Below are 27,668 nucleotides of genomic sequence, written 5' to 3'. Positions count from 1 at the left end.
TTCCTCTGTGTTATGCATATAAAATAAAAATGTAATAAAACACTGCTACTCACCACAGCATTGTCATGAAGGTGAGAGTGAGTCTGTATTTTGAAGCAAAGCAGACTTGAACCGCCTGGAGCAGCCTGTAGGAGCCATGGACAGATGAAGAGAAGAAATCAAGAATAGTCAGAAGCAAGAGTTGGAACAAGAAAAATTGGGAAAGGCTAAGTCTCAACTGCAGAATCAGCAGAGGACTTGGAGAACACATTGGACTTCCAACAATTTATCGTATGGTTATTAAACAAAAGATGACCTTGGAAGGATAGAGTTGAGGACTTTGGATTATATGAATAACCTTTATATGGAATATTATATTTTCTCACTGCTTAAAAAACAATAGGCTTGCACATTTACTGGCAGCGACCTACACCAGAATAATGGGCACAGAAAATGAGGAAAGGCTGTGTCCTTGCAGTTTGTCCCATTAAACTAAAACAGTGAAGCAGGAAGCCTCACATGTAATCACATGTAATAATGATGAGAAAAAGCTCAACAGAAAGTAATCATGCTTTCAGAACTTATGTAATATCCAAAGACTTTACTGAATTGGTTCATGGTTCACTTTAATGCTGTCATTTGTTCCTTCATTTCTTTGCAGGATATCTGTAGGCATAGCTACCCTACACTCTATTGCTGCATCAATCTAGAACCACCTTGCAAGTACTACTAGGCTCAGTTCCAGAAATTCCTCTGCAAAATCTATAAAGTACATTTACCTTGAAACATGAAGAAATGTTTTTTCCAGCAGAAATATCAGAGGCCAGGGAGCTAATACAAACTCTCTCTTCAAGCAGCTCAGTATCTAAGACATCTTAAATTTTTGAGGAGTGATGTACAAAATACTGGGAGGGGGGCAGGGTGAATTAGTAATGGCCCAGGAAAAAAACACAGGACTGAATTTTTTTTTCCTCTAGAGAAAAACAGGATTCATAAATGAAAGAGGAATGAAGAGGAAAAAAGTGATCTGAGACTAATGCATTTCTTTTTATCCTACTTCTACCTCGTGTGTGAGAGAAGATTGTTCTGGAAAAGTCAACTTAGAGGCACCAGGTCAAAGGCTGAATGGAATAAGTGTCAAACCCAAGATTTTGCACTGAGAAGGAATACTCAATCATGTGGATAAGCACTATTTTTGTAATATGCTAGTTTTTCTTTAGATAATGACATTTCAGCTTGTGTTGTAGCTTCCTGGTCATTAGCTCATGGTTATTGCATCTTTGATGTATCACTCAAAGGTATAATTATATTGCATCAGTATACCATTTTAGTCCACTAAGACCTTAAAACTGTTCTCTAGAAAAACAACAATCTAATCACTCATGACATTATGTATATGTACATATATATATATATATATATATATATATATATATATATGTATATATATCATTTTCTTAATTGAAAAGACTCCTTCTACTTCTTTGATACTACCAAACTGCTATTTGCTGCCCAGATTTTCCTCATGTCATTGGTTTTTTTCCTTTCTGGATGAATTCAATATAATTATGGGAGTAAAGCTCTTTTGGAAATTAGGAAAGCCCTCCAAAGTTATCGTCCCCAAAGTATCGAAACCTGTTTAATTTTGTAACAAAACTACAACAATGATGCTTAATCGCAGAAAGTATCTTTCAGAACATACAGTCAAAGCAAGTTACAAATATAAATTTAGAACTAGATTTCCTTAGTTTTCAATGAGGTTTCTCCAGTGATTCCAAAGACATGTTAAATATAGTTGTAATCCAAAGATTGTAGAGTAAGTTGGCAGATAAGTCATAATGCTAAGGAGTGGGCTCTTCTTTCCACTTTCTTTCTAATCTATCTAGCAAACAATTTAATAATTCACAAAAACATGTTTGTGCCAGGCACTCTGCCAGACATGGCCTATGTGATTCTGAGTTTGAAATAATTTAACAGGAACTTTTACCTAAGTTTTTACAACTGGGGTGGGGATTATTTAATGACAATGCATAGAAAATGCCATGGTGCCTATGTTTCTGCCCAATGCAGAATGTGATTTCAGGTAGGACTGAAATCAAGAAATCACTCTTGAACTTCTACTGCCAACCATGATGGGATGATTGATACTGGATGAAGCCAAAACAATTCCAAAACTGGACAAAATATGTGAGTCAGCTGATTTCGGGCATTGTCTAACAAGCAATGTAAAACTGTGATTCTTGAGAGAGGGGAAATGCATGAGGTGAGCTGCACAACTGGCTCAGCTCTTTGCCTGGAGACAACTTCCTGCCCCTGGTACAGATTATCTGGAGTCTAAGCAGAGCAAGCAGGTCCTGTTGAGCTGAGGAGGAAGATATCAGAGTTCACAGTGGCTGAAATAGTTAGAACCTGTGGAAGAGGGAGCAATGCAGAGAGGGGATCCCAGAAATCTATTAGGGTTCTCCTGAAATCCATGGCTGAGAGCTGGACTGTACATGTGCAGAGTAAGGCAACCTGGGCCTTTAGTATCAGCTGCTATGGAGTCAAAAGTAGAACCAAGATACTAGAAGTTGAGCAATGCTTGGGGAAGAGCAGTGGCAGGGGATGACGGAGTCCTGGCCCTGCCAGAGTAAAAAGGTTATTGAAAACTGCCGACATCCAGTTAATATACCACAGAGTCCACATTTAGGAATGAGACATGCCTCAGAGAGAGACCTACTCTAGACCTACCCTAATAAAGTCTAAAACCAAACTTCAAAAAGACTTGTGGGGAAGACTCTGTTTGAAGAGTGAGTACTACCAAGTTAGAGAAGTTTGGGAAGTGCCTGAGGCTTTCCACAGATAAACACTAACAATACAAAACACCAAGATCACGCAAGTTAAAGTGATCAGCCAGTAAATGTACCGCCTTCTTAAACAAGAATCAACTTTCTTCAGAGGAAGATTACAGACTCTAGAATTTGTAGAATCAGTTATCCACAAAGTTTAATATTTAATAAAAATTCACTAGGCATACAAATAATTAAAGGAAATTATGTTAAAAGAATTCAAAGAAAAATTCTATCTTAATTGAGAGATCAAAGAGGAAATCTGAGCAGGAAATGAAGACTATAAATACAGTCAATCAAACAAAAATTCCAGACCTAAAAAGTACAGTAACTGAAATAAAAACTGATGGGCTTAACAGCAGGTCAGAGTTAGCAGAGTGAAGAGTGAACTGACACAAGCCAATAGAAATTAACCCAAAGAATAGAAAGAAAAAAAATTGAAGAAAAACAAACATTAGACAATAATGAGGTCTCACTATGCACCTATTATTGGAATAGCCAAAATCCAGAACATTGACAACACCAAATGCTGACAAGGATGTGGAATAATAGGAACTTTTATTTACTGACGGTAGGAATGCAAAATGGTACAGTAAGTTTGGAAGACAGTTTGGCGGTTTCTAACAAAATGAAACATATTCTTAACTGCATGATCCAGAAACTGTACTTCTTGGTATTTATCCAAAGGAGTTGAAAACTTACATACACACAAATAGCTGTTTATATGAGTTTTTATATGAGTTTTATTCACAATTGCCAAAACTTGGAAGGAACCAAGATGTCCTTCAGTAGGTGAATGAATAGACTGTGATGCATCCAGACAATGAAATATCATCCAGCGCTAAAAAGAAATGAGCTATCAGGCCTTGAAAAGACACAGAGGTAAGAAACATAAATGCATATTACTAAGTGAAAAAAGCTAATCTGAAAAGCTTACATACACTGTATGATTCCAACTATATGACATTCTGGATAAAGCAGAACTATAAAGACAGTAAAAAGATCAGTGGCTACCAGGGATTAGGATGGAATGAGGGATGAATAAACACAGCACAGAGGATTTGGAAGGCAGTGAAACAACTCCGTATGATACTATAACCATGGATATGTGTTATTATAAATTTGTCCGAAGCCACAGAAGGAATAACACAAGAGTGAATCATAATGTAAACTTTGGACTTTGGGTGATAATGATGAATCAATATAGGTTCATCAATTGTAACAAGTGTACCACTCTGAAGGGCAATGTTGACAATGTGAGAGTACAGAGTATATGGGAAGTCTCTTTACCTTCTAGTTTTTGCTATGAACCTAAAACTGCTCTAAAAAAATAAAGTCTATTAAAAAATGAAGATTAAAAAATAAATCTAAAAAACCTCAGAGACCTGTGAGAGGATCAGTCAGCCTAGCAAGAGAGTAATTGAGTGCCAGAAGAAGAGAATAATATAGGGACAAAAATAATTTGAAGCAATAATGACTCCAAACTCCCAGGGGTCAGAAAAATACTGAATTATAGATACAAGAATTCAGTGAATCCACACAGGATATAAAGAAAACCAGACCAAGGCTCTTCATAGCCAAACATCTGATAACCAAAGATAAAGACAGAGTCTTGAAAGCAACCAGAGAGAAAAAAAAGGCACTTTCTCTATAGGAGAACAAGAATAAGAATTATCACTGACTTCTCATCACAGACAATGGAGGCCAGAGACAATGAAATGACTTCTTTAAAGTGCTGAAAGAAAAAAATCCCCATCAACCCAGAATTTTATATCCAACAAAAATAGCTTTTGCAAGCAAAAATTAAATAAAAACATTTGCTAGAGAATGGAAGCTGAGAGGATTTGTTTCCAGCCCAGCTGTACTCCCTGAAAGACAAACTTGGATCTACAAGAGAAAGAACAACAGAAATAGTAAATAAGATGGGGAGCTGAACTATGAAGAATTGGACAAATTTCCTCAAGACCATGGTAAAGATAGAGCTCATGATGCAACTGAAGTGCCTGCAGACTTTCAATTCCAAATTACCTCTACCTAAGAATTAACTGTCTTGGGGCACCTGGGTGGCTCATTCAGTTAAGTGTCTGACTTCAGCTCAGGTCATGATCTTGTAGTTGGTGAGTTTAAGCCCTGCCTCAGGCTGTCTGTTGTCAGCACAGAGTCTGCTTTGGATCTCTCTCCCTCTCTCTCTGCCCCTCCCCCTGCTCTCTCTCTCAAAAATAACCATTAAAAAAACCACCTTAATATCTATCCCTTATAATCAGAATGAGGCCGAAAGGTAGCCGGAAAGTTTTTAAAATTAAGGTATTGCTTTTCTAGTCTTGTCTGGGAAACTGCTACTTTAATTTAACTTAACATTGAATATAAAAAGTTCAGACTCCAGTTTCATAGTACCCATCTACTTCCTTTGGCCAATAGAACAGAGCTATAAATCAGAGTTAAATTACTGATTGCTTCCATAAATACTTAGTAAAAGAGTGACTCATCTAATGTGTGTAGAGTTTTATACTTTTATTCTCAGTACATTTTTGAAAATTCTTCTATAACCTTGAAATACTCAAGAATTATTTTAACTCACATAAAAAGAAACATAGGAACTAGCTAGTACAGAAACAGATATCCCGGTAATGTGTACTTACAGTTATATCTTTTATAAATACCTAATTTTGCTTTAAATAGAAAGCACACCATGTATCAGTCTATCTGTAGAATCTAATAAAAGGGCCTGCTATAAGAGTTTAATATTTTCATTTCATTTTTTAAAGCACCCACTATTTTTTTGTTTCCTTTATTCATCCTGGTAACTCCAGAATAATTTTTCTATTCTGGCAAAAAGATAGGTAGAATCCTAAGAACTACTTTATTAAGGATATAACCATACTCAAAGCAAATCTCAAGATTTTTTTATATTAATGAGAACCAATTATTTGATGATGAACATAGAAGTATTCTGCTACTAAGACAAAATGAGGAGGCTCTTTGGGATAGGAGAACATAAGAATTGTCTGGAATCCTAAGTTATTGGGTTAATGTGTTGGGGGTGGGGAGGAGACTGCATTAGACCAATCAGATACTGCGGTATAAAAAACCAAGCGCCAGAAATGAATGGAGTACAGATGTCATAAATAAAGAATACAGATGTCATAAATACATACTTTATGAGACATGATAAATGCAGTACTTAAAATGTAAGTGCTTAAAATGTAGTTGGAAGGCTATGGGGAGATCATTTGAAAACAAGGAACATTAAGCAATGTTCAGAATTGGCAGGGGGAGTGAAAAACCTCTTCAGATATTACCATAATTTTCTATAAATTTCTAGTGGCTCTGGTAGTTACAGAGTTATTTACATATTTTTATGCCTGGAAATTAAATGATACCATTTTTTATTTTCTTGTTAATTTAAGAAAAGAACTAATCAAAGATCATTAGAAATTTTTGAGCTAGACTCTAATACAAATTTTTTTAAATTCTAATTACTAAAGATCAAAATCAAAATCCTCTATATATTTAGTTGTCAGAGTAGATGAGCACAATAAATAGCTTATACATTTTCATGGGTTAGTACATTAACTAAAAATACTAAAAAATATCTAACCATCTATAGTTTTAAATATATTTACATGTCCAATCCAACCCTGGAAACCCACTAAAACACAAATTCAGATTGCAATCCAGTTACAATGCAAGCCAGGCACAAAAGCCTTCTAATGATCTTTGATTAGTTCTTTATTAAATTCATCAAGGGAGCAAAGAAAATTTAATAATCTTCACCAGTTGTCATCTTTCTGATTAGAGTTTTGATTAGAACTTTCAGCTTTTATTTTTCTCCTTGCTAGCCTCTGCCAGAGCTTTGCTACTGCATCTAGTTGGAGAGGAAGAACAAGGCAGATGGAACATGTTAAATAACTCACATGTCAATATTCCCTAGGTATGCGTGTTGGGAGTTTACTGATGGAGAAAGTTCTCTTGTAGCATTCTCTGTGCATCCCCTCCCCACCACCTAGCCATCCTGATAGTGAACTTTTTGCTTTCACCAGCTCTTTGTCCAGGAATGCATTTTGCTTGCCTGATTTTTTCATATTGTTAAGTTTACAAATAAAAATCATACTGAGGTTTGGTTAGTCATATCATACACATTTCATGAGCGAAAGCAGTGGCATTATAGGAACTACCATCCATAGGTATTTGAGAAATGACCATTAGATTGTTCATAATAAAGGACTCTGAAAGGTCACTCAGTCTGGCATAAAAGGAGTAAGATGAACAATAATGGTGTTTACATGTTTCTTCCTCATACAGCATATGGGAGAATAATGACATTCAGATTTCTATATAGCACATTTCTTATCGCCTCAATTATTTTTCTATCATTGCTGAAAAGTAGGAAATGTGTAGCTATTATCATCTCTATTTCCTAGTATAGTCTATGATGCTATTTTAGTACCTGTTACCTGAAAAGAAGGGCAGCTAGGTAGTGTGTTTATAATCACACTATCACCATTAGACCTCAGCACTGGAGAGAGATAAGAGGAAAGAAAGTAAAAAGAAATAATGAAAATGCAAACACAGGAAATCCTTAACCTATGAAAAGGTTGTATTCCCAAAGTTCATTTATTAAGCTATTGTGTGGAACTCAAAAATCTGTATTTCCATAGAAACAATACTATAACCAGTGGTTAGGTTCCTAGGCTAGCCTGTCGCAGCCTATTTACTTATGTAGTTGAAAATACAATTATTACAAAGATTATAGTACCAGAAAACTATTTGGTTGGAAATATGTGGTGTTTTAACTACACAGAAGGTTAAATAAACTTTTAGAGAATAACATATTAGCCAAATGTCTCTTCATAGCCCCAACTCAGTGCTTTGGACACTGGCAACAGTCAATGATGCTGTGACAACCACTCAAGATCTAGGAAAATCACAACCACAAACACAAACTCACAACCACAGGACCCTCAGAAAGAACTGCCCGACAACCTATCAAATAGGCCATCTTCCCCTTTCTAATTCCCAAAGCCACAACACAGTGGACAACCTGGGAAAAGACAGCTGGTATCAAAATTTCAATCCAGGATCCCAAGGGAATCTCCTTCTTCTCACTTCAAATATGGTAAAGGTTTCTGATTCCAAAGGGTTTCTTTCTAGTTTAATAAACTTTGTGTTATTATCAAAATATACTAGTTACATATAATATGCCAGGCACCACATTGTGAATAGAATACTAAAAATATTAATTTTGAGACCTAACAATTTATAATTTAAAGCAAAAAAATGTTTAAAAATATAGTACATAATATTTTAGAATCAGGGTGTATTTAAAGGGTGTCAAAATTAATGTCTAGCTTCATCAACTCCAATGAGCAAATGAAAATCTAAAAGGAATTGGCTGAACCAATTGTTAGACTAATTGGTGTCTTTGTTCAGAATACTGAACTGAGGCTATTCTTTCCCTGTTGCTACTGAGAAATTCATTTGAATTCAAACTATTAGTCATTTAATATGTATTACACACCTTCTATTTGCAAACAACAACAAAAAGATTCACATTTATAAAATGAAATAAGCATAAATAATACCCTCCCAGCATCAGAAAATCTCTAGCATTTTCAAAACATAAACATAAACCTGAACATCTCAAAATACATGTCCTATTGCCCAGCATACACAGTATCATTTCCAGGCATAGTTCAACATTCTAGACTTTATGGTCCTAGATTTCTGGCATACTTCTATGACAGCAGTTAATATATTATACCATAAATCTTTGTTATAAATCCAATTCATCCACTAGTCTAGGAGCTCACAAAGGGCAAGGACTGTGTTTTACTTAGTGTTGTATTTTCAGTCCTTGCATAATGCCTGGACCATGGTAGGAGGTCAATAAGTGGAGAAGTGGGGACGCTTTTCCAAGAGCTTTATGTTTCCTTCCATGGGCATAGAGCTCTGCCAACTGTAATGCTCCTGGCCACTTTTTCTCTCCCGTCTGGTTCTTCTATTTTATTTATTTTGTACAGAACCTGGGAGGGCAAAGGGTGCAATTTATTGCTCTTTCAAACCCAACCAGATCTATAGGAGGAAAGATGATAGGACAAATAAATTAACCTGTTCCACATTCCTACTTCACTTTAAATTGTCATTGAATATATAATAACCAACTAGAAAAAGAGAGCAAACACTTCTAAACTTCAAAAAGCTATTCTGGTCAAAGCAGATGCCAGAAATAGACAAAAGAGTTTGTGAGATTCTGATTGTACCTGAATCCATTTGCACCTCTTTCACACAAAGGAATTTGTGTACTTACACACACACACACACACACACACACACACACACACACACAATACTCATTAGAGATCTAAGACACCATTAATAATGGTAATACATATTCATAAATGTTTTTAAACTATCATTTATGCAATCAACATAAATAGATCTTTGAGTACTATTTTAATCTTATACTACAATTATATATTTAGGACACATTGCCCATAGATTTAAAAATTCAAAAAATATTGAAAATGTACTATGTTTGCCTCACAGCTGAGTTTTGAAATGGTGCATTCCAGATTCCGTATGTAAAATTAAAAGCTCTCTGACTGAATCAAATGACAGGTTCAGTCCCCTCTACTACTGATCCAGTTATGTGATTTGGGACAGATTTCTTACCTCTCTGTGCCTCATGTTTCTTCATGTGTAAAATTAGGAGTCAACTAGATAGTCTCATAGGTCCCTGTTTTAGCACCGAAGTTTTATCATTCTAATATAATTATGGTACTTGTATTTTTTTCTACTATAGTCCTAAGCTGTTCTTAAAATCTTCTGTCTTTATTTTTTTTTAATCTTTGAGTTTCTGGTAATATTATTGCACCCCAGTGGACAGGGCTCTATGTATACCTGTTATGTTATGCTATCTATACCGGTTTTGGGAAACACTCTACTTCTAACATATTATTAGGGTAATAACAAAGAATTTCTGCAGCCATGTAAAAAGTAGAAATTAATTAATTATCAGATCAATAGCTTAATTAAGCCAATAATAGGTTATAATGGAAGGAATGTAAGAACATGATGGTTTATTAAAGCAGGGACATCCTTTTGTAAGGGTAAGAATAACAAAAATGGAACCAACAGGTGGTTAATTCCACTTTCCAGAATATAGACAATGTACATGAAACTGGCCTGACAAAAAAGTGGTCTAATCAGCCTAAGTCATACAGAGAAAATATCATGATAGAAAATAAACCATTCAGCAGTAACAGTTCTGAGCATCGTGTAAAACAATATTATTGGCAGGAGCTTTACCTTCAAGCTACCAGCCTCACTGGAACTTCAAAATTATACAATTCATTGCCTGGGAACATGCCAGCCATCAGCAGGGGAGGGAGGCGGTATCTTTTTTTGTGAGAAAGCTTGAAATTTTTTAAAGGTACATTATGAAATGGCTTGGCAGAAGCTTGGCATGTAAATACTAAGGTTAGCATATTCTTTGTTGTAGCTCTACAGAATGTTAAGCACTGTATTTTAAAAATCTTAACATTTTAGAGTGCTTAAAATGAGTACTCTTCCCATTTAATGGGAGCCTTTTTTCCCCTCTGATGGGCAGACTATGAGGTTTTATAAGTGCTTTCCCTAAGTCTTAGAATCAAAGAGGTTTGATTGGTTCTTTCTTTCACAAGCTTATTTTATTGTGTTGGATGATGACTTGGCTTTTCATGTAACCCTGGCAGAAAGGGATTTGTTTACACTCCCCTAGGTTCTGGGAGGAGATTTAGGCCCCTGAGGAAGAAGGCAGTTCTGGCTAACATTGAGAAGCTAGGATTTGGTAGTACAGTTGCATAATGAGACCACATTCTACCCAGGACTGAACACAACTGGCAGAGTTAACAAACTCCAAGCATTTGATGCAGAAGTTAAAGTTTCTTTAGTCTTCTTTGTGAATGAAACTGTATACTTTAACCTGTGGTTCTGGAGGCCAGTTAGAATAAACCATTTATAATGACACAATTAATCATGGCATCTAGAAGTTATGTATCGACATCTTTTCACCAGAGTACAAAGAAGGCAAGAGAGCTAACACAACAGAAAGAAATAGACCAGCTAGCTTCTTCCATTTTTTGTAATGTATTAGAAAATGATGAAGATTTCAATATAAAATATATTGGTGAAATCATAATAGGATTAATCATCCTCCAAAAAGGAGAAAACTATTAAAATACCTTTGCATTCAGCATTGTTGGATTTCAAATGGTCTTAGTTACTGAGGCACTTGTTCTAACATGTAAGAGTTTAACCTCTCAGCCACAAAGCTAATCAACCATGAAACTCATTATATTCCACATAGAGAATACAGTATAGCCCTTGTCGATCACCTTAGAATTTATAGCCAGAAGATATGAACTGCCCATCCTACCCCAACTTGTCATGCTCTATAAAGTTCAGATGGTATTTTCCCCAATGGTAACTATACCATGCAAACTGCAATTTTAACCTTCTTGTACAGGCAACAGTGTTTACATTTTTGTCTATGTTAACTCTTCAACTCTTCAGTAGAAGGGCATAAATTTAGAAAGAAAACCACCAGAAAATTGGCAATCCCTCCACAGTTGCCTCACAACATTAACTATTAGACAAGATGAATATTATAGTTTCTCTTTCTGCCTGACACATGAAAGTGACTATTAAACCAATGATAAACATACATTCCCTAGTAGCTACAGAGAGATTTTCCAGATGACTGCAATGAATTATCCGCTAGATGTATGAAGTGCAAAAAGCTGGATGCAAAACAATGCATACGAATCTACTGACATAAAAACTATGGAAATGTATATATTTCCATTTATAAGGACACACATCAAACACTTGGGCTGGGAAACAGTACTTTTGCTTTGCCAGGAATATTTGAATTTTTAACAAATTAAATGGATTAATGTATTACTTGCATTAAAATGAAAACAATTTATAACATTTAGAACTAAAACTTCAGACACAGCCAAGACTTAATAATTCACACATATTCTGCTTTGCTTTGGAAGGATTATGTTTAGTCATTACATTCTCTGTGGCATATTTTACTGAAAAGGCATCAAGAACTTAGTCTAAAGTCAAAGGAAATTTGTGAGCATGCTGTTGCTCTACAGTACCTAAAATACTTTAGCAGACCACCTAGCATTAAATCAGGCATGCCACAGATACTGGATGGATACATGAACAATAGATGGAGGAACAGATAGATGGATAAAGCAATAATAATAAGACTTCTTGAATTTACCGTTCATCTTGGTTGACTGATAAGAGAAACATGCAAACCTTTTGGGATGGTAGTTCCTTTGAGCAATTTTGATTGTGCAGTAGGTTTAGAATTGCTCATTTTTACAGTGCCTCTAACTGCATTTGAAAGAGAATTTCTCATCCTGTTCACTGATAGCTTTTCAAGGTTTGATATGTTTCAGGAGTCACAAACCACTAAGCAAATTTTCAAGAGTTTTCAAAGGCAGTAAACCATATAAAAACTCTATTTGCCTCACCAAATGTGAAACTTCATCCCGTGAGTTCTTCTACTGCTCCAAATCACTAGTTTCATTATCTTCCGGTACCAGATATTCAAAGATTCTATTAATTTCTACAAAAATCAAAAAGGAAAAATAAATAGGAAATACTTGTCTAATTATTTCATTATACTTAAGGGACAGGTAATCAGTAAAGTACCTATAACATTTCAAGTTTTCTTTAAATAATTGTGGTAACTGTCTTTCTTTTTGACTCATTCTTAAATTTAAATAAATGCTTTTTGAGATTAGAAGCAAGGGATTGGTTTATTTATGTATGATTTTATTGTGATAAGAACACTTAACATAAGACCTACCCTCTTAAACAGATTTTTTAAGTGTTTAATACAGTATTGTAAATTATAAACACAGAACTCTAGAATTTACTCATCTTGCATGACTAAAACTTTATACCTTTTTTTTTTAATGTTTGTTTAGTTTTGAGGTGGTGGGAGGGGCAGAGAGAGAGGGAGACAGAGGATCCAAAGTAAGGCTCTGTGCTGTCAGCAAAGAGCCTGTTGCGGGGCTCAAACTCACGAACCATGAGATCAAGACCTGAGCAGAAGTCAGACGCTTATCCGACTGAGCCATCCAGGCACCCCTACAACTTTATACCTGTTGATTAGCAGTTCCCCATTTCCACCCACCTTCCCCCCAGTTCCTGGAAACCACCATTCAATTCTCTGCTTCTATGAGTTTGACTATTTTAGATGACTTACATAAGTAGAATCATGCTTACATGATTCAATCAAGTCAAGAAACACTAGTGTTCTGTGACTGGCTTATTGTACTTAGTACAATACCCTCAAGGTTCATCCAAGTTGTCATATATTGCAGGATTTCTTTCTTTCTTTTTTATTTTTTGTTAACTCTCAATCTGTTGTAATTATGTTATGCTGGGGGTAAATAAATGAAGGTAATGGTCAAAATGGAAATAATCACATGCATTCACACATACACACACACACACACACACACACACACACACACACACACACACACACAACTGTTGAGTCACTTAAAGAGGTAGTAGAGACAGAAAGACCACAGGACTTCAGAAAAATATGTAGTTTGTTCTATATTCTAACATTGGGGCGGGACAGCTGTGCTTGATGTAGTGGGGTGTGTACATAAAAAAGATACTACCCTTTGACTACCTTCTCCAAGCATCACATATTCTTGCTTTTTCACTGCTTCCTCCACTGTCCTTTCATCATGGTCTTAACATAGTCTTATGAACTATTCCATCTGCTCTCTACTCCCTCCACTTCCAGCCATGCTGCTTTTGACTTGGTATCCCAGAGAATATTCCTTCACTAGCTGTGTGATCTTGGAGTAGTCAGTGATCCACTGTGGCTCCTTACGTGTAAAATAAGAGTATCAGCCTGGATAGACCAAGGTTACTTCCAGTTCTTTTTTTTTTTCTTTTTCTTTCTTTGTGTGTGTGTGTGTATTTGTGTGTGTGTTTTATTTATTTTTGAGAGAGAGACAGACCATGAGCGAGAAAGGGGCAGAGAGACAGGGAGACACAGAATCTGAAGCAGGCTCCAGGCTCTGAGCTGTCAGCACAGAGCCCGATGTGGGGTTCAAACTCACGAACCGTGAGATCATGACCTGAGCCGAAGTCAGACACTTAACTGACTGAGCCACCCAGGTGCCCCTTTCCAGTTCTACCATTTGATATTTTCATGTCTTTTATAGAATTATTTCAGATGTAAATATCAAAGCTTATCACCCTTTAATGTTCTATCTCTTATCTTGCTGCTGTTCTCTCTTATCAATAATACTGGCAGATCTCAGACTGTTCTCACAAACCCTGTCTCAACAATTCAGATGTTCCTGAGTGTCTAGTGATGATTGAATCCAATCAGGAAAACATGCCAATGGCTCATGGTCACAAGAATTAAAAGATAACATATGTGGGCATGCTATAACACATACTGATAAATGTTTATATTAGTAACATCAGCACTAAAATGATAACAGTAACCAAGGGTTGGTAGACATTACGTAGACTCAAGATTGGGTGAATTCATCTTTAAGATAGCTTTAATTAATAGACCTTTAAGCCCTGTGAGTCTATGACTACCAATACATTGCTCTAGTAATAGAGTGAGATAACTGGGACTAGTCCCACATTCTGGTCAAAGTAAGATGCGATGTCACCTGAAGAAATGACTTGTCCTATGATATCAATTTCATCAACATTAAATACCAATACTATGAAAATATCATCTTCCAGTTGTTTATATTCTGAACATATTGTCTGATGACTACTGGCAGCAATGCAGAACTGCTGAGCAATTTAGTTAAAGGAGTGGGGACATAGGGTATAATGGAGAAAGGTACAGATTAAGGTAACCAGTGTTTTTTAATTATCCACCTAGATGTGAAAACTAAGAGTCAATAAATCTACAAGTGTCCAAGTAAGGATAGTTGTTTTTAAACATACTCCTAATTTTAACCCATGTAAAGCCTTTTACTGAAATTTTCTAATTTAGCATGATGAAAAGAATGACTAGCTTTAAATTTTTTTTAATCTTTATTTAATTTTGAGAGAGTGACAGAGACAGAGTGTGAACAGGGGAGGAACAGAGAGAGAGAGGGAGACACAGAATCCAAAGCAGGCTCCAGACTACCAGCCGTCACCACAGAGCCCAACACAGGGCTTGAACTCATGAACTGTGAGATAGTGACCTTAGCCGAAGTTGGACATTTAACTGGCTGAGCCACCCGGGCGCCCCAAGAATGACTAGCTTTTAAAGTGCACTTGAATGGCAAATTCCCTTTATAAAATAACATGTGAATGCAAGCTCAGTTTCAGACTGCAACTTTGAAATTGTCTAAAATATTTTCTGCCAATGAACAATGAAATTCATTCATAACTATTTATATTCCTCTTTTCAAATAAATGCTTAACCTTAGTATTTTTATAGCTCCTTCCTTTTACATCCTCACAAATAAAATCTCTTAGTTCCAGACAGACATTTAGTAAAAATATAATTCATCTCACCTATCTCACTCTATCTATATGGCCTCTAAGTCTTACAAGTATAGGTAGAAATTGTCCATAGAAAATTGTTCTTGTCTATAGTTTTCTGGAAATTTCCGTGTTCAATTAACCACAGTTTAAGTTAATCAGAACATCTGGGAAATGAACACTGGTGAGACTGAATGAGGCAGAAAATTTGATTGTGTTATACATGAAATTCAGCTATTCAGTGAAATTCTCCAATTGTGGTAATTCCACTGTCCTGATTACAATTATTTCATCTATGTGGTGCATATATATTTTAATCTTCTCCTGACACTGTCTGTTTTTGTAAATGAATTTGTCTTCCCAGCTATTCACAAATACATTTGCATTATTGAGGTCATGTCTGACTATAGGGCTTGGTTCCATGATTTAAATAATATTTAATCTTAGCTCCTAGGATTATTTTTGCATTAGATAATAATTGATTGGAATCTACTGGCAAATAATAAAGATATCATTTTCTGTTAATGAGTTTGACAAAGGAGGATTCATATCCTTATATTTTTAAAAGAAAAATTTCTTGACCTTGAATACATTGATAAAACTCCTGATATCATTAAACATTCATAACAGAATATTAGATTTCACAGGTTTTAGTCAAAAGTCCCTCTAGGTATGGGCAGAATTCCTCTAAAATCAGAGCCCAAATAGGATTTCAGCCTATGTGGCCTTATCTTTTGGAAGTTAGCCCATTCCTGTTATATTTTACGTCTAGATTTCCCTTCCCTCCTTCTATCCTTTCTTCCTGCTGCTCTCCCTGCCTTCTTTCTTTCCTCCCTTCTTCCTTCCTTTCCTAGCACCTTTTTTCCTTTGTTCTTCCTTCCTTTCTTTCTACACTGGGTGTCAAAATTGCTTTTTTCCACTTTTCACTGTTGAGGCTGGATTCCATAAGGAAAAGGTACCAAAAAAAAGCTGAAAATTCTAACTTGATCAGAAAAGCAAGAAATATATGGGGGCAAGTGACATATTCTTTAATGTCCCCTTCTAATTCCTCCCCACTTAGGCTTATTTTTATTTTATATTTCAATCAATTTATACAACAAAACCTAAGACAAGCACTTATGCTTTAGAGGTTTTAAACTTGTTTCATTTTTCAATTCTTAAGCAGCTATTTATGTAAAGATTGTTAAATTTTTCTTCAAAAAGAAAAAAATTCTGGCGCAGTCGGTTAAGCATCCGACTTCAGCCAGGTCACGATCTCGCGGTCCGTGAGTTCGAGCCCCGCGTCAGGCTCTGGGCTGATGGCTCGGAGCCTGGAGCCTGTTTCCGATTCTGTGTCTCCCTCTCTCTCTGCCCCTCCCCCGTTCATGCTCTGTCTCTCTCTGTCCCAAAAATAAATAAAAAACATTGAAAAAAAAATTTAAAAAAAAATAAAATAACTATGATTAGTATGTTAAGAGCTCTAACAGGAAAAGTGAACAACATGCAAGAATTTACAGATAATGTAAGCAGAGAAATAGAAACTCTAAGAAAAAATAAAAAAAAATACATGGAGACAAGTGAAAATGAAAACACAACGGTCCAAAATCTCTGGGATGAAGCAAAAGCTATTCTAGGAGGGAACATTATTGCAATATAGGTCTACCTCAAGAAGAAAGAAAAATCTCAAATAAACAACCTAACCCTTCCACCTAACAGAGCTAGAAAAAGAAGAACCAACAAAGTCCAAAAAACACCAGTTATTAATATAAATTCTGGAAAATGTTCCATGTACACTTTGAAAGAATGTGTATTCCACTGCCTTTTGATGAAATGTTCTAAATATATCTGTTAGGTCTACCTGGCCCAATGTGTCATTCAAAAACAGTTTCCTTGTTAATATTCCATCTGGATGATATATCCACTGATGAAAGTGGGGTGTTAAAGTCCCCAACTATTATTGTATCACTATCAATTTCTTCCTTTATGTTTGTTAATAGTTGCTTTATGTATTTGGGTGCTTCCATGTTGGGTGAATAAACATTTACAATTGTTACATCTTCTTTTTGGACTGTTAAGCTTACAATTATATAGTGTCCTTCTATCTCCTATTATGGTCTTTGTTTTAAACTCTATTTTGTTCTATGTAAGTACTGCTACCCCAGATTTCTTTTTGCATTCATTTGCATGATAGATGTATCTCTATCCCCTCACTTTCAATCTGCAGGTGTCTTTAGGTCTAAAATGAGTCTCTTGTAGGCAACATACAGTTGGGTCTTGCTTTTATATCCATTCAGTCGCCCTGTGTCTGTCTGTCTGTCTGTCTGTCTGTTTATTTATTTATTTATTTATTTATTTATTTATTTATTTGAGAGAGACAGGCAGAGAAAGAGAGGGAGAGAGAGAAAGGATCCTAAGCAGACTCTGCATTGTCAGTATGGAGACTGACACAAGGCTCAAACTCACAAACTGTGAGATCATGACCTGAGCAGAAATCAAGAGTCAGATGCTTAACAAACAGAGCCACCCAGGTGCCCCACCTTATGTCTTTTGATTGGAGTGTTTAGTCCATTTACATTCAAAGTAATTATTGGTAGGCATTTACTTCTTTCCATTTTGTTACTTGGTTTACAATTGATTTTGTAGTTCTTCTCTGTTCCTTTCTACTCCTGTTCTCTTTCATGGTTTGCTGGCTTTCTTTAGTGATATATCTGGATTTTTTTCTCTTTATTTTTTTATATCAATTATAGGTTTTTTTATTTGTGGTTACTATGAGGTTTATATATAATCCTAAGCATATAGCAGTCTATGAATACAATCCCATTTACAGCTGCACCAAAAAGAATAAAATCCCTAAAAATAAACCTAACCAGGGAAGAGAAAGATCTGAACTCTGAAAACCATAAAACACTGATGAAAGAAATTGAATATGACACAAACAGGTGGAAATATATTCCATGTTAACAGATTGGAAAAACCAATATTATATCCATACTACCCAAAGCAATCCATATATTTAATGCAATCTCTATCAAAACACCAAAAGCATTTTTCACAGAACTAGAACAAACAATCCTAAAATTTGTATGGAACCACAGAAGACCATAAATAGCAAAACAAACTTAAAGAACAAACCTGGAAGTATCACAATCTCAGATTTCAAGAAATATTACAAAGCTATAGTAATCAAAACAGTATGGTACTGGCACAAAAATAGACACACAAATCAATAGAGAGCCCTAAATAAACATGTGACTATATGGTCAGTTAATCTACAACAAAGGAGGCAAGAGTATACAATGGGAAAAAGACAGTCTTATTAAGAAATGGTGCCAGACATGAAAAGATGTTCAGCGTCGCTCCTTATCAGGGAAATACAAATCAAAACCACACTCAGGTATCACCTCACGCCAGTCAGAGTGGCCAAAATGAACAAATCAGGAGACTATAGATGCTGGAGAGGATGTGGAGAAATGGGAACCCTCTTGCACTGTTGGTGGGAATGCAAATTGGCGCAGCCGCTCTGGAAAGCAGTGTGGAGGTTCCTCAAAAAATTAAAAATAGACCTACCCTATGACCCAGCAATAGCACTGCTAGGAATTTATCCAAGGGATACAGGAGTACTGATACATAGGGTCACTTGTACCCCAATGTTCATAGCAGCACTCTCAACAATAGCCAAATTATGGAAAGAGCCTAAATGTCCACCAACTGATGAATGGATAAAGAAATTGTGGTTTATATACACAATGGAATACTACGTGGCAATGAGAAAAAAAGAAATATGGCCCTTTGTAGCAACGTGGATGGAACTGAAGAGTGTGATGCTAAGTGAAATAAGCCATACAGAGAAAGACAGATACCATATGGTTTCACTCTTATGTGGATCCTGAGAAACTTAACAGGAACCCATGGGGGAGGGGGAGGAAAAAAGAAAAAAAAAAGAGGTTAGAGTGGAAGAGAGCCAAAGCATAAGAGACTGTTAAAAACTGAGAACAAACTGAGGGTTGATGGGGGGTGGGAAGGAGGAGAGGGTGGGTGATGGGTATTGAGGAGGGCACCTTTTGGGATGAGCACTGGGTGTTGTATGGAAACCAATTTGACAATAAATTTAATATATTTAAAAAAATAATAATAAAAAAAAATGGTGCCAGAAAAAATGTCAGCTACATGCAAAAGAATGAAACTGGACCACTTTTTTTTTTTAATGTTTTTTTGTTTTTGTTTTTGTTTTTGTTTTTTTGAGAGAGAGAAAGAGAGAGACCGACCAGAGGAGGGACAGAAAGATGGGGAGAGAGAGAAACTTAAGCAGGCTCCATGCTCAGCATGGAGCCCAACGCGGGTCTCAATCTCATGACCCTGAGATCATGATGTGAGCCAAAATCAAGACTCAGATGCTTAACTGGATACTTAACCGACTGAGTCACCCAGGTGCCCCTGGACCACTTTCTTACACCATACGTAAAAATAAACTCAAAATGGATTAAGGACATAATGTGAGACCTGAAACCATAAAATTCCTAGAAGAAAACATAGGCAGTAATCTTGACATCAGTCTTAGAAACATATTTCAGGGCCTCTGGGTGGCTTAGTTCGTTGAGCATCTGGCTCTTGATTTTTGGTCAGGTCATGGTCTCAAGGTTTGTGAGATCGAGCCCTGCATCGGGCTCTGTGCTGATAGCATGTACGTAGCCTTCCGGGAATTCTGTCTCTCTCCCTCTCTCTGCCCACCCCCTGGAGGTCTCTCTCACTCTCTCTCCCAAAATAGATAAACATTTTTTAAAAAAGAAAGAAACGTTTTTCTACACATGTTGCCTTTGGCAAAAGAAACAAAAGCAAAATTAAACTATTGGGAATAAATCAAAATAAAAAGCTTTTGCATAGTGAAGGGAACCATCAACAAAGAAAAAGCCCACGGAATGGAAGAAGATATTTGCAAATGATATATCCAATAAGGGGTTAATATACAAAACATATAAAGAACTTATACAACCCAATAGCAAACACAAAATAATCCAATTTAAAAATGGGCAGAACAGACCTTTTCCCAAAGAAGACATACAGATGGTCAACAGACACATAAAAAAGATGTTCAACATCACTCATCACCAGGGAAATGCAAATCAAAACTACAATGAGATATCACTTCACACCTCTCAGAATGGCTAACATCAAAAACACAAGAGATAAAAAGTGTTGGTGAGAATGTGGAGAAGAGAGAACCTTCATGCACTGTTGGGGGGAATGCAAACTGGTGCAGCCACTGTGGAAAACAGTATGAAGGTTCTTCAAAGAATTAAAAATGGAATTACCATATGATCCAGCAATTATACCACTGGGTATTTATTCAAAGAAAATGATAACACTGATTTGAAAAGATATATGCACCTCTATGCTTAGTGTAGCACTATTCCCAATAGATATGGAAGCAACCCAAATGTTCATTGGTAGATGAATGGACAAAGAAGATGTGGTATATGTATATGTATAACATATACACAATATTACTCAGCCATACAAAAGAATGAAATCTTGCCGTTTGCAACACCACAGGATGGATCTAGAGTGAATAATGCTGAGTGAAATAAGTCAGAGAAAGACAAACACCATATGATTTCATTGTGGAATTTAAGAAACAAAACAAATGAACAAATTAAAAACAAACAAACAAACAAAAGAGACTCCTAAGTAGAGTACAAACTGGTGGTTGCCAGAGGGGAGATGGGGCAGCGGTGACGGATGAAACAGGTGAAGGGGATTAAGGGTACACTTATTGTGATGAGCACTGAGTAATGTGCAGAATTTTGAATCACTATATTGTATACCTGAAATGAATATAACATTGCATGATAATTATACTAGAATTTAAAAAATAAATAAAAATTTAAAAATAATCAGTGGTTGCCAGAGATTCATGGAATGGGATGGGAGGGATTAATAGATGAAGCACAAGGGTACTTCAGGGCAGTGAAACCAGTCTGTACGATTATGTAATGATGGATATATGACTTTATGTACAAAACTCACAGAACTGTACAGCATCAAAAGAACCCTAATGTAAACTGTGAACTTTAGTTTTAAAAAATATCTCCATATTGGTTGACCAACTGTTAAAACTAGGAGAAGCTGTGAGCAGAGAAGAGGGAGTATATGAGAATTCTCTACACTGTCTATTTTTCTGTAAAATGCAGAAAACTAAAATATGAAATACTATTCTAAGATATAAAATCTGTTAATCTTTTAAAAGATCTACATAGAATTGATTTGTGCATATATTCTGAATTAGACATCATGACTATATATATATCCATATATATATGAATATATGGATATATACACATATAGAATATGTACTTATATTCTATACACACATGGCATATATACATATATACATGTATATATTCCATATACATTGATATTAAATTTACTCAGCAATGGGGTGCCTGGGTGGCTCAGTCAGTTAAGCATCTGACTTCAGCTCAGGTCATGATCTTGTGCTTCGTGGGTTTGAGCCCTGAGATGGGCTCTGTGCTGACAGCTCAGAGCCTGGAGCCTGCTTTGGATTCTGTGTCTCCCTCTCTCTGCCCCTCCCCGACTCCTCACACCCTCTCTCTCTCTTTCTCTCAAAAATAAACATTTTTTTAAAAATTAAAAAAAAATTTACTCAGCAGTAAGAAATATTTAACATGAAACAAGTGACAAGTGTCATCTCTTTCTTATTCTGTACTCTTTATTCTATTTCATGTTTTGTTTACTCTTTAATGATTTTGGAGGTGTTGATATCAAAATAATGCTGAGGACATAAAATAATTAGAAAGAACTCTCTCACATCCTATTCTTTAGAAGAAATGCAAGATTTATCTTATTTTTTCCTTAAATATTTGGAAAAATTGACCCTCTAGGCCTGTAGGTTCTTTGTGGAAAGCTTTTCAATTTTCAATTTCCTTAGAAGTGTTTCCTAAAAGCCTTCTTTTCTTAGATGTTCAATGTTAAACAATGTTTAAATTTATTAAATAAAGAGAAATAAACAACGTTTATTTAACATTAAATTTAAATTCAATGTTTAAATGTTAAACATTCAATATTTATTCATTTCCTTTTGTAATCACTACCAACCCACACCCTCACCTCCAGGTCACCAATAACCATTGATGTTTTTTTTAAATTTTTTTTTCAACGTTTTTTATTTATTTTTGGGACAGAGAGAGACAGAGCATGAACGGGGGAGGGGCAGAGAGAGAGGGAGACACAGAATCGGAAACAGGCTCCAGGCTCCGAGCCATCAGCCCAGAGCCTGACGCGGGGCTCGAACTCACGGACCGCGAGATCGTGACCTGGCTGAAGTCGGACGCTCAACCGACTGCGCCACCCAGGCGCCCCACCATTGATCTTATTTCTGCTATTATTGATTATTTTTGTTCATGTTAGAATTTTCTAGAGGAGCAATCATGCAATATATACTATGTTATGTCTGGCTTTGTTCTTTCAGCATGTTTTTGGAGCTCATCCATGTTGTTTCATGTATCAGTAGTTTGGTTTTTTAAATTGTTCAGTAGGATTACATTACATGAATATTCCATATTTAATTTGTTCTGGGTTGTTTCCAGGTTTTGGCTATTATGCTATTATAATAAAGTGGCTATCATCATTTGTGTACAAGTCTTTGTGAGAACATATACTCATTCCTTTTGGGTAAATACCTATAAATGGATTTGCCGAGTTGTATACTAAAAGAATGTCTAACTATATATTAAACTGCCAAACTATTTTTTAAGGTGGTTGTGTGATTTTACATTCCCAAGAGCAATGTATGAAAGTTTCATATTTACACCAAGACTTGCTCCTGCCAATCTTTTAAATTTTAGACATTCTAGTAGGTGTGTAGTGATAGTTCATTGTGATTTTAATTTGCATATCCTTAATGACTAATGGTTTTGAACATCTTTTCCTGTGTTTTTTGGTCATTCACATACCTTCTCTTATGAACTGTCTAAAATTTTGCTTAATTTTTGGGAACCTCGGTGGCTCAGTCAGTTAAGCATCTGACTTTGGCTCAAGTCATGATCTTGAGGTTCATGAGCTTGAGCCTTGCATTGGGCTCTGTGCTGACAGCTCAGAGCCTGGAGCCTGCTTCAGAGTCCATGTCTTCTTTTCTCTCTGCCCCTCCCTCACTCATGCTCTCTCTCAAAAATAAACATTAAAATTTTTTTCTTAAATTTTTGCTTGATTTTTATTGGGTTTTTTGTTTTTATTGAGTTATGCAGTTCTTAATACATCTTGAATACAAGACCTTTGTTAGTTATATGCATAGCAAATAATTTGACAATCTGTAGTTTGCCTTTTCATTTCCTTAACAATGTTGGTAAAAAATTTTGAAAAAATTTTGAAGACCAATTTATTAATTTCTTCTTGTATGTATTTTGTATTCTATCTAAGAAATCTTTGGCTACCCCAAAACATGAAGACATTCTTCCATGTTTTCTTCTCAAAGGTCTACAATTTCATATCTGATGTTTAGGTCCATTTTTAGATAATTTTGCATATGAAATGAGCTAAGGGTCAAGATTTGTTTTTTCTCCACCTGGATATTCTGTTTCTAGCCCCATTTACTGGAAAAAACTGTCCTGTCCCAAATTGAATTACCTTGCCACCTTCATCAAACAGCAGTGGACCATACATGTATAAGTCAATTTCTAACTCCCTACTCTATCCTTAATCTATATTCTATCTTTACACAAATTCCATTCTGTCTTGTTTACTGCAGCTTCATAGAAAGTCTTGAAATTGGATATTGTAAGTCCTTCAACTTTGTTCTTAATTTTCAAAATCATATGGCTATTCCAGATCCTTTGCGTTTCCACACACATTGTAGAATCAGTCTGTCAATTTCCATGGAAAGGACTGCTGGAATTTTCATTAGAATTGTATTGGAAATATCAATCTATTTCAGAAGGACTGAGATCTTACAAATATTGATTTTTCTAATCCACGAAAATGGTGTACCTATTTATTTAGGACTTCTTTAATTAATGTCTTTTCTGTGTACAGGTCTTTCACATATTTTGTTAAATTTATTTCTAAGTCTTTCATATTGTTTGATGCTCTTGTAAATTATTTTAAAAATATTATTTTCCACTGTGGGGTGTGTGTGTGTGTGTATGCATCACACGTATTACATATGTAAGTATTATGTATGCCTATCTACCTATTTATACACACACACATGCAGTTTTTGTAAACTGACTTTGCATTCTCTGTTTTGCTAAAGACAATCATTAGTTTTAGTTTTTTTGTAATTCCTTATAATTTGATCCATACATAATGATGTCTGTTGAGAATTCTTGTCTCTATGTTCATGAAGGTTATTGGTCTATAATTTACTTATGAGGTCTCTGGTTTTGGTATTAGGATGATGCTAATCTCATAAAATGAGTTAGGAAGTGTTCCCTCTTCTTTTTTCTAGAAGAGATTGTGTAGAATTAGCATTACTTCCTCCATGAAGGCTTGGTAGAATACTCCGAAGAGCTAACTGAGCCAGTCAGAATTTGAACATCTCCCAAGCCTATGTGAGCAATGGGAATTATTCAGTTTACAACATCCTGGTAGTTCTTTACCCTGCCCCGTAGAGTTTTACTTTATTCAAGCTCAGTTTAGCATTCAGCAACACACTTAAGAACCAGACATCTGGAACTATTTATTTGCACACTTCCCTTCTCCCTGATATACTCTGCCCCACCCATTCCAGCTGCTTTATTAGCTGGAATCTTGGTCTCCCAGTTGGGATCTCTGCGCTCTGTTCTGTTTGCCGTTTCCTATGCTGCAATCTGGAAAGGTTCTCCAGTCAGAGAGCAGGGTGATCATGGGGTTCATCTTGTTTGTATTTCTTCACTCCAGGATCACAGTATTGTGCTATCCGTAGCTCAATGTCTAAACATAGCAGCATCACAAATTATACTCAATTTCCCAGTTGCTTATTTATGGCAGGAGGACAAGTCTAGCATCAGCTATTCTCTATGGCTAAACTCCTATTATTTTTTAAATGTCTTTAGAATTTGTTGAGATATTCCTCATATTGGTATTTAATACTTTCTTTTTTCATGATGATTTTGCTAAGGATTTGTCACTTTTATTAGTGTTTTCTAAGAACTAACTTCTGGTTTTACTGATTTTCTGTAAAATGTTCCATTACGTTCTATTCTTGTCTTTATCATCTCTTCCTTCTCTTTTCTAGGTTTAATTTGCTGTCTCTTTCCAACTTCTTGGGATGGGTACATAGATCATGGATTTTCAGATCTTCTTTTCTAATATATATATGCAAGTAAGACTATAAATTTCTTTTGACATGTTATTTAAGTTGCATTGAACAATTTTTCAAATGTAATGTTTTCAATATTATTAAATTAAAATGTTTTCTAACTTCTACTGTGGTTTATTCCTTATCCTATTGGATTTTAAACTTCTCTTTAGGGGCACCTGATTGGCTCAGCCGGTTAAACATCCAACTTTGGTTCATGTCATGATCTCTCAGTTTGTGGGTTCAAGACCCGCGTTGGGCTCTGTGCTGACAGCTCAGAACCTGGCCTGTTTCATATTCTGTGTCTCCCGCTCTCTGCCCCTCCCCCACTCATACTTAGTCTCTCTCTCAAAAAATTAAATAAACATTATAAAAATTTAGAAAAAAATAAACTTATCTTTATATTTCTCATTTCTGACTTGATTCCACTATGTAAAAGAACATACTTTATATGATTTTAATCCTTGAAGTGTGTTGAGACTCGTTTTACAGCCAAGCACAAGGTCAATTTTGCTAAGAGGAGGTTTGGGAAGATATATCCTATAGTTGCTGAATAAGTGCTTTATAGATATCCATTAAGTCAGTTTATAATTGTTATATTCAAATTTTATTTTTTTTATTCTTCACTTTTCCTACCAGTGTGTTAAAAAATTTTTTTATGATTGTAGATTTTTCTTTTTTTCCTGTTTTTCTTTTTGGTTTTGTCAACGTGTGCTTTATATTTTTGAGGTTGTGCTGTTAACTGCATACAGTTTTAGAAATATATATGTACTTTTTATCACAAGTTGCCAATGGCGTTTTATTTTTTCCTTTTTCCTTTTCAACATCCTGTTTTTCAGCTTCCTTGGTCCTTTTTGCCAACGAGCTTGGCATTGGCATGAGTCATGCAAATGCTGGTGAACCATTGTAGTTCTCTGAGATGACTCTGGCCTTCTCCTTCTTGTAGACATTCTGTATGGGCATGACTGGTCCTATCAGCTGGGTGGCCAATTTGAGTTTTTCAACAGAGCTGTCTCCCTTCTTGGGAGCTGAGGGCTTCTTGGGTAAGAGAATGATTTTGGAGTGGTACTCCTTCAGGGGCCACATGTTTGCCTGCAGAGACTCTGTGGACTTGTTCCACCTTCTTGGATCCACTGAGATCCTAATGGTCCATGCCACTTTCTTGTGAATTCCAGCCACCCTTAACTCATAAACCAAAGCCCCTGCCAGCCTTCACCTCACTATAGGCTGGATGGGCCCAGACACGAGGCACAGGGCAATGTGGCCTACCTTGGCTTGCTGGGCCTTGGGTCTTCAGATCTTCTGTGCTATCTGGTTGAGCCACATAGCTGCTGCCAAGCTTGTGGAAGTGGGGCTCAGGATCAGGCTATTCTAGATGGGTACCATGGCTGTTGCCTATGGGCCTCTGAGGAAGAATGGCCAGCAAAAAAGGTATAAATAGTATATACTATTAATTGTTTAACACTTTCATCAACATATAATGCCTCTCTTTCTTCTTTCATCAACTGGCAGGTAAGCTGGCTGGATGTTCAAGGATGGCCTCAGTTACATGACTGGTGGTTATTGGGCTGTTGGCCAGATCCTGACAGATTATTGGCTGCAGCACCTTGGGTCTCCTCAACACAGCCTCTCATACCTTCAGCATATGGGTGATCTATGAGCTTCAAGTGTAGCAAGAGTGTAAACCCCCTTGAAATGTAGCAAGAGGGCAAACACGTTTATTTGGCAGTGTCCAACTGGCCAAATAAAGTCATGTGGACAACCCAGCTTCAAGACAGAGTAGATACCAACTTTTGTTAGAGGATTTGAAAGGTGACATTGCAAAGGGACATGTTTACAGGAATGGGAAGAATCTGTGGTCATTTCTATAATCTACCACAACTCCTAACCCAAATATGATGACCTTGTGTATACTCTCTAACTCCACTTCCTCCTTTCCCCACCACTTCTTCTCCTCTCTCTTGATCAAACAGCAAATGTAATGGCTTTACATTTTGAAAGAGATAGCTTAGATAAATTATTGAATTTATATATTTTGTTTTATAAATACTACTGGA

General features: G+C 36.0%; 1 long non-coding RNA gene across 1 annotated transcript in view; it reads right to left on the bottom strand.

Annotated features, from left to right (window-relative positions):
- LOC113601543 (uncharacterized) overlaps nt 1-27,668 on the bottom strand; it is a 49,559-nt gene that overhangs the window by 4,784 nt on the left and 17,107 nt on the right. Inside the window, exons 2-4 of the long non-coding RNA XR_003422834.2 lie at nt 26,881-27,016; nt 12,341-12,435; nt 54-125 (exon numbers count right to left, since the gene is read on the bottom strand). This is a non-coding gene — a long non-coding RNA (uncharacterized LOC113601543). The remainder of the gene's footprint in view (nt 1-53; nt 126-12,340; nt 12,436-26,880; nt 27,017-27,668) is intronic.

This window comes from Acinonyx jubatus, chromosome B3 (genome assembly GCF_027475565.1).
Source record: "Acinonyx jubatus isolate Ajub_Pintada_27869175 chromosome B3, VMU_Ajub_asm_v1.0, whole genome shotgun sequence".
Classification (NCBI taxonomy): Eukaryota; Metazoa; Chordata; class Mammalia; order Carnivora; family Felidae; genus Acinonyx; species Acinonyx jubatus.
This window is presented reverse-complemented; position numbering and strand designations above follow the sequence as displayed.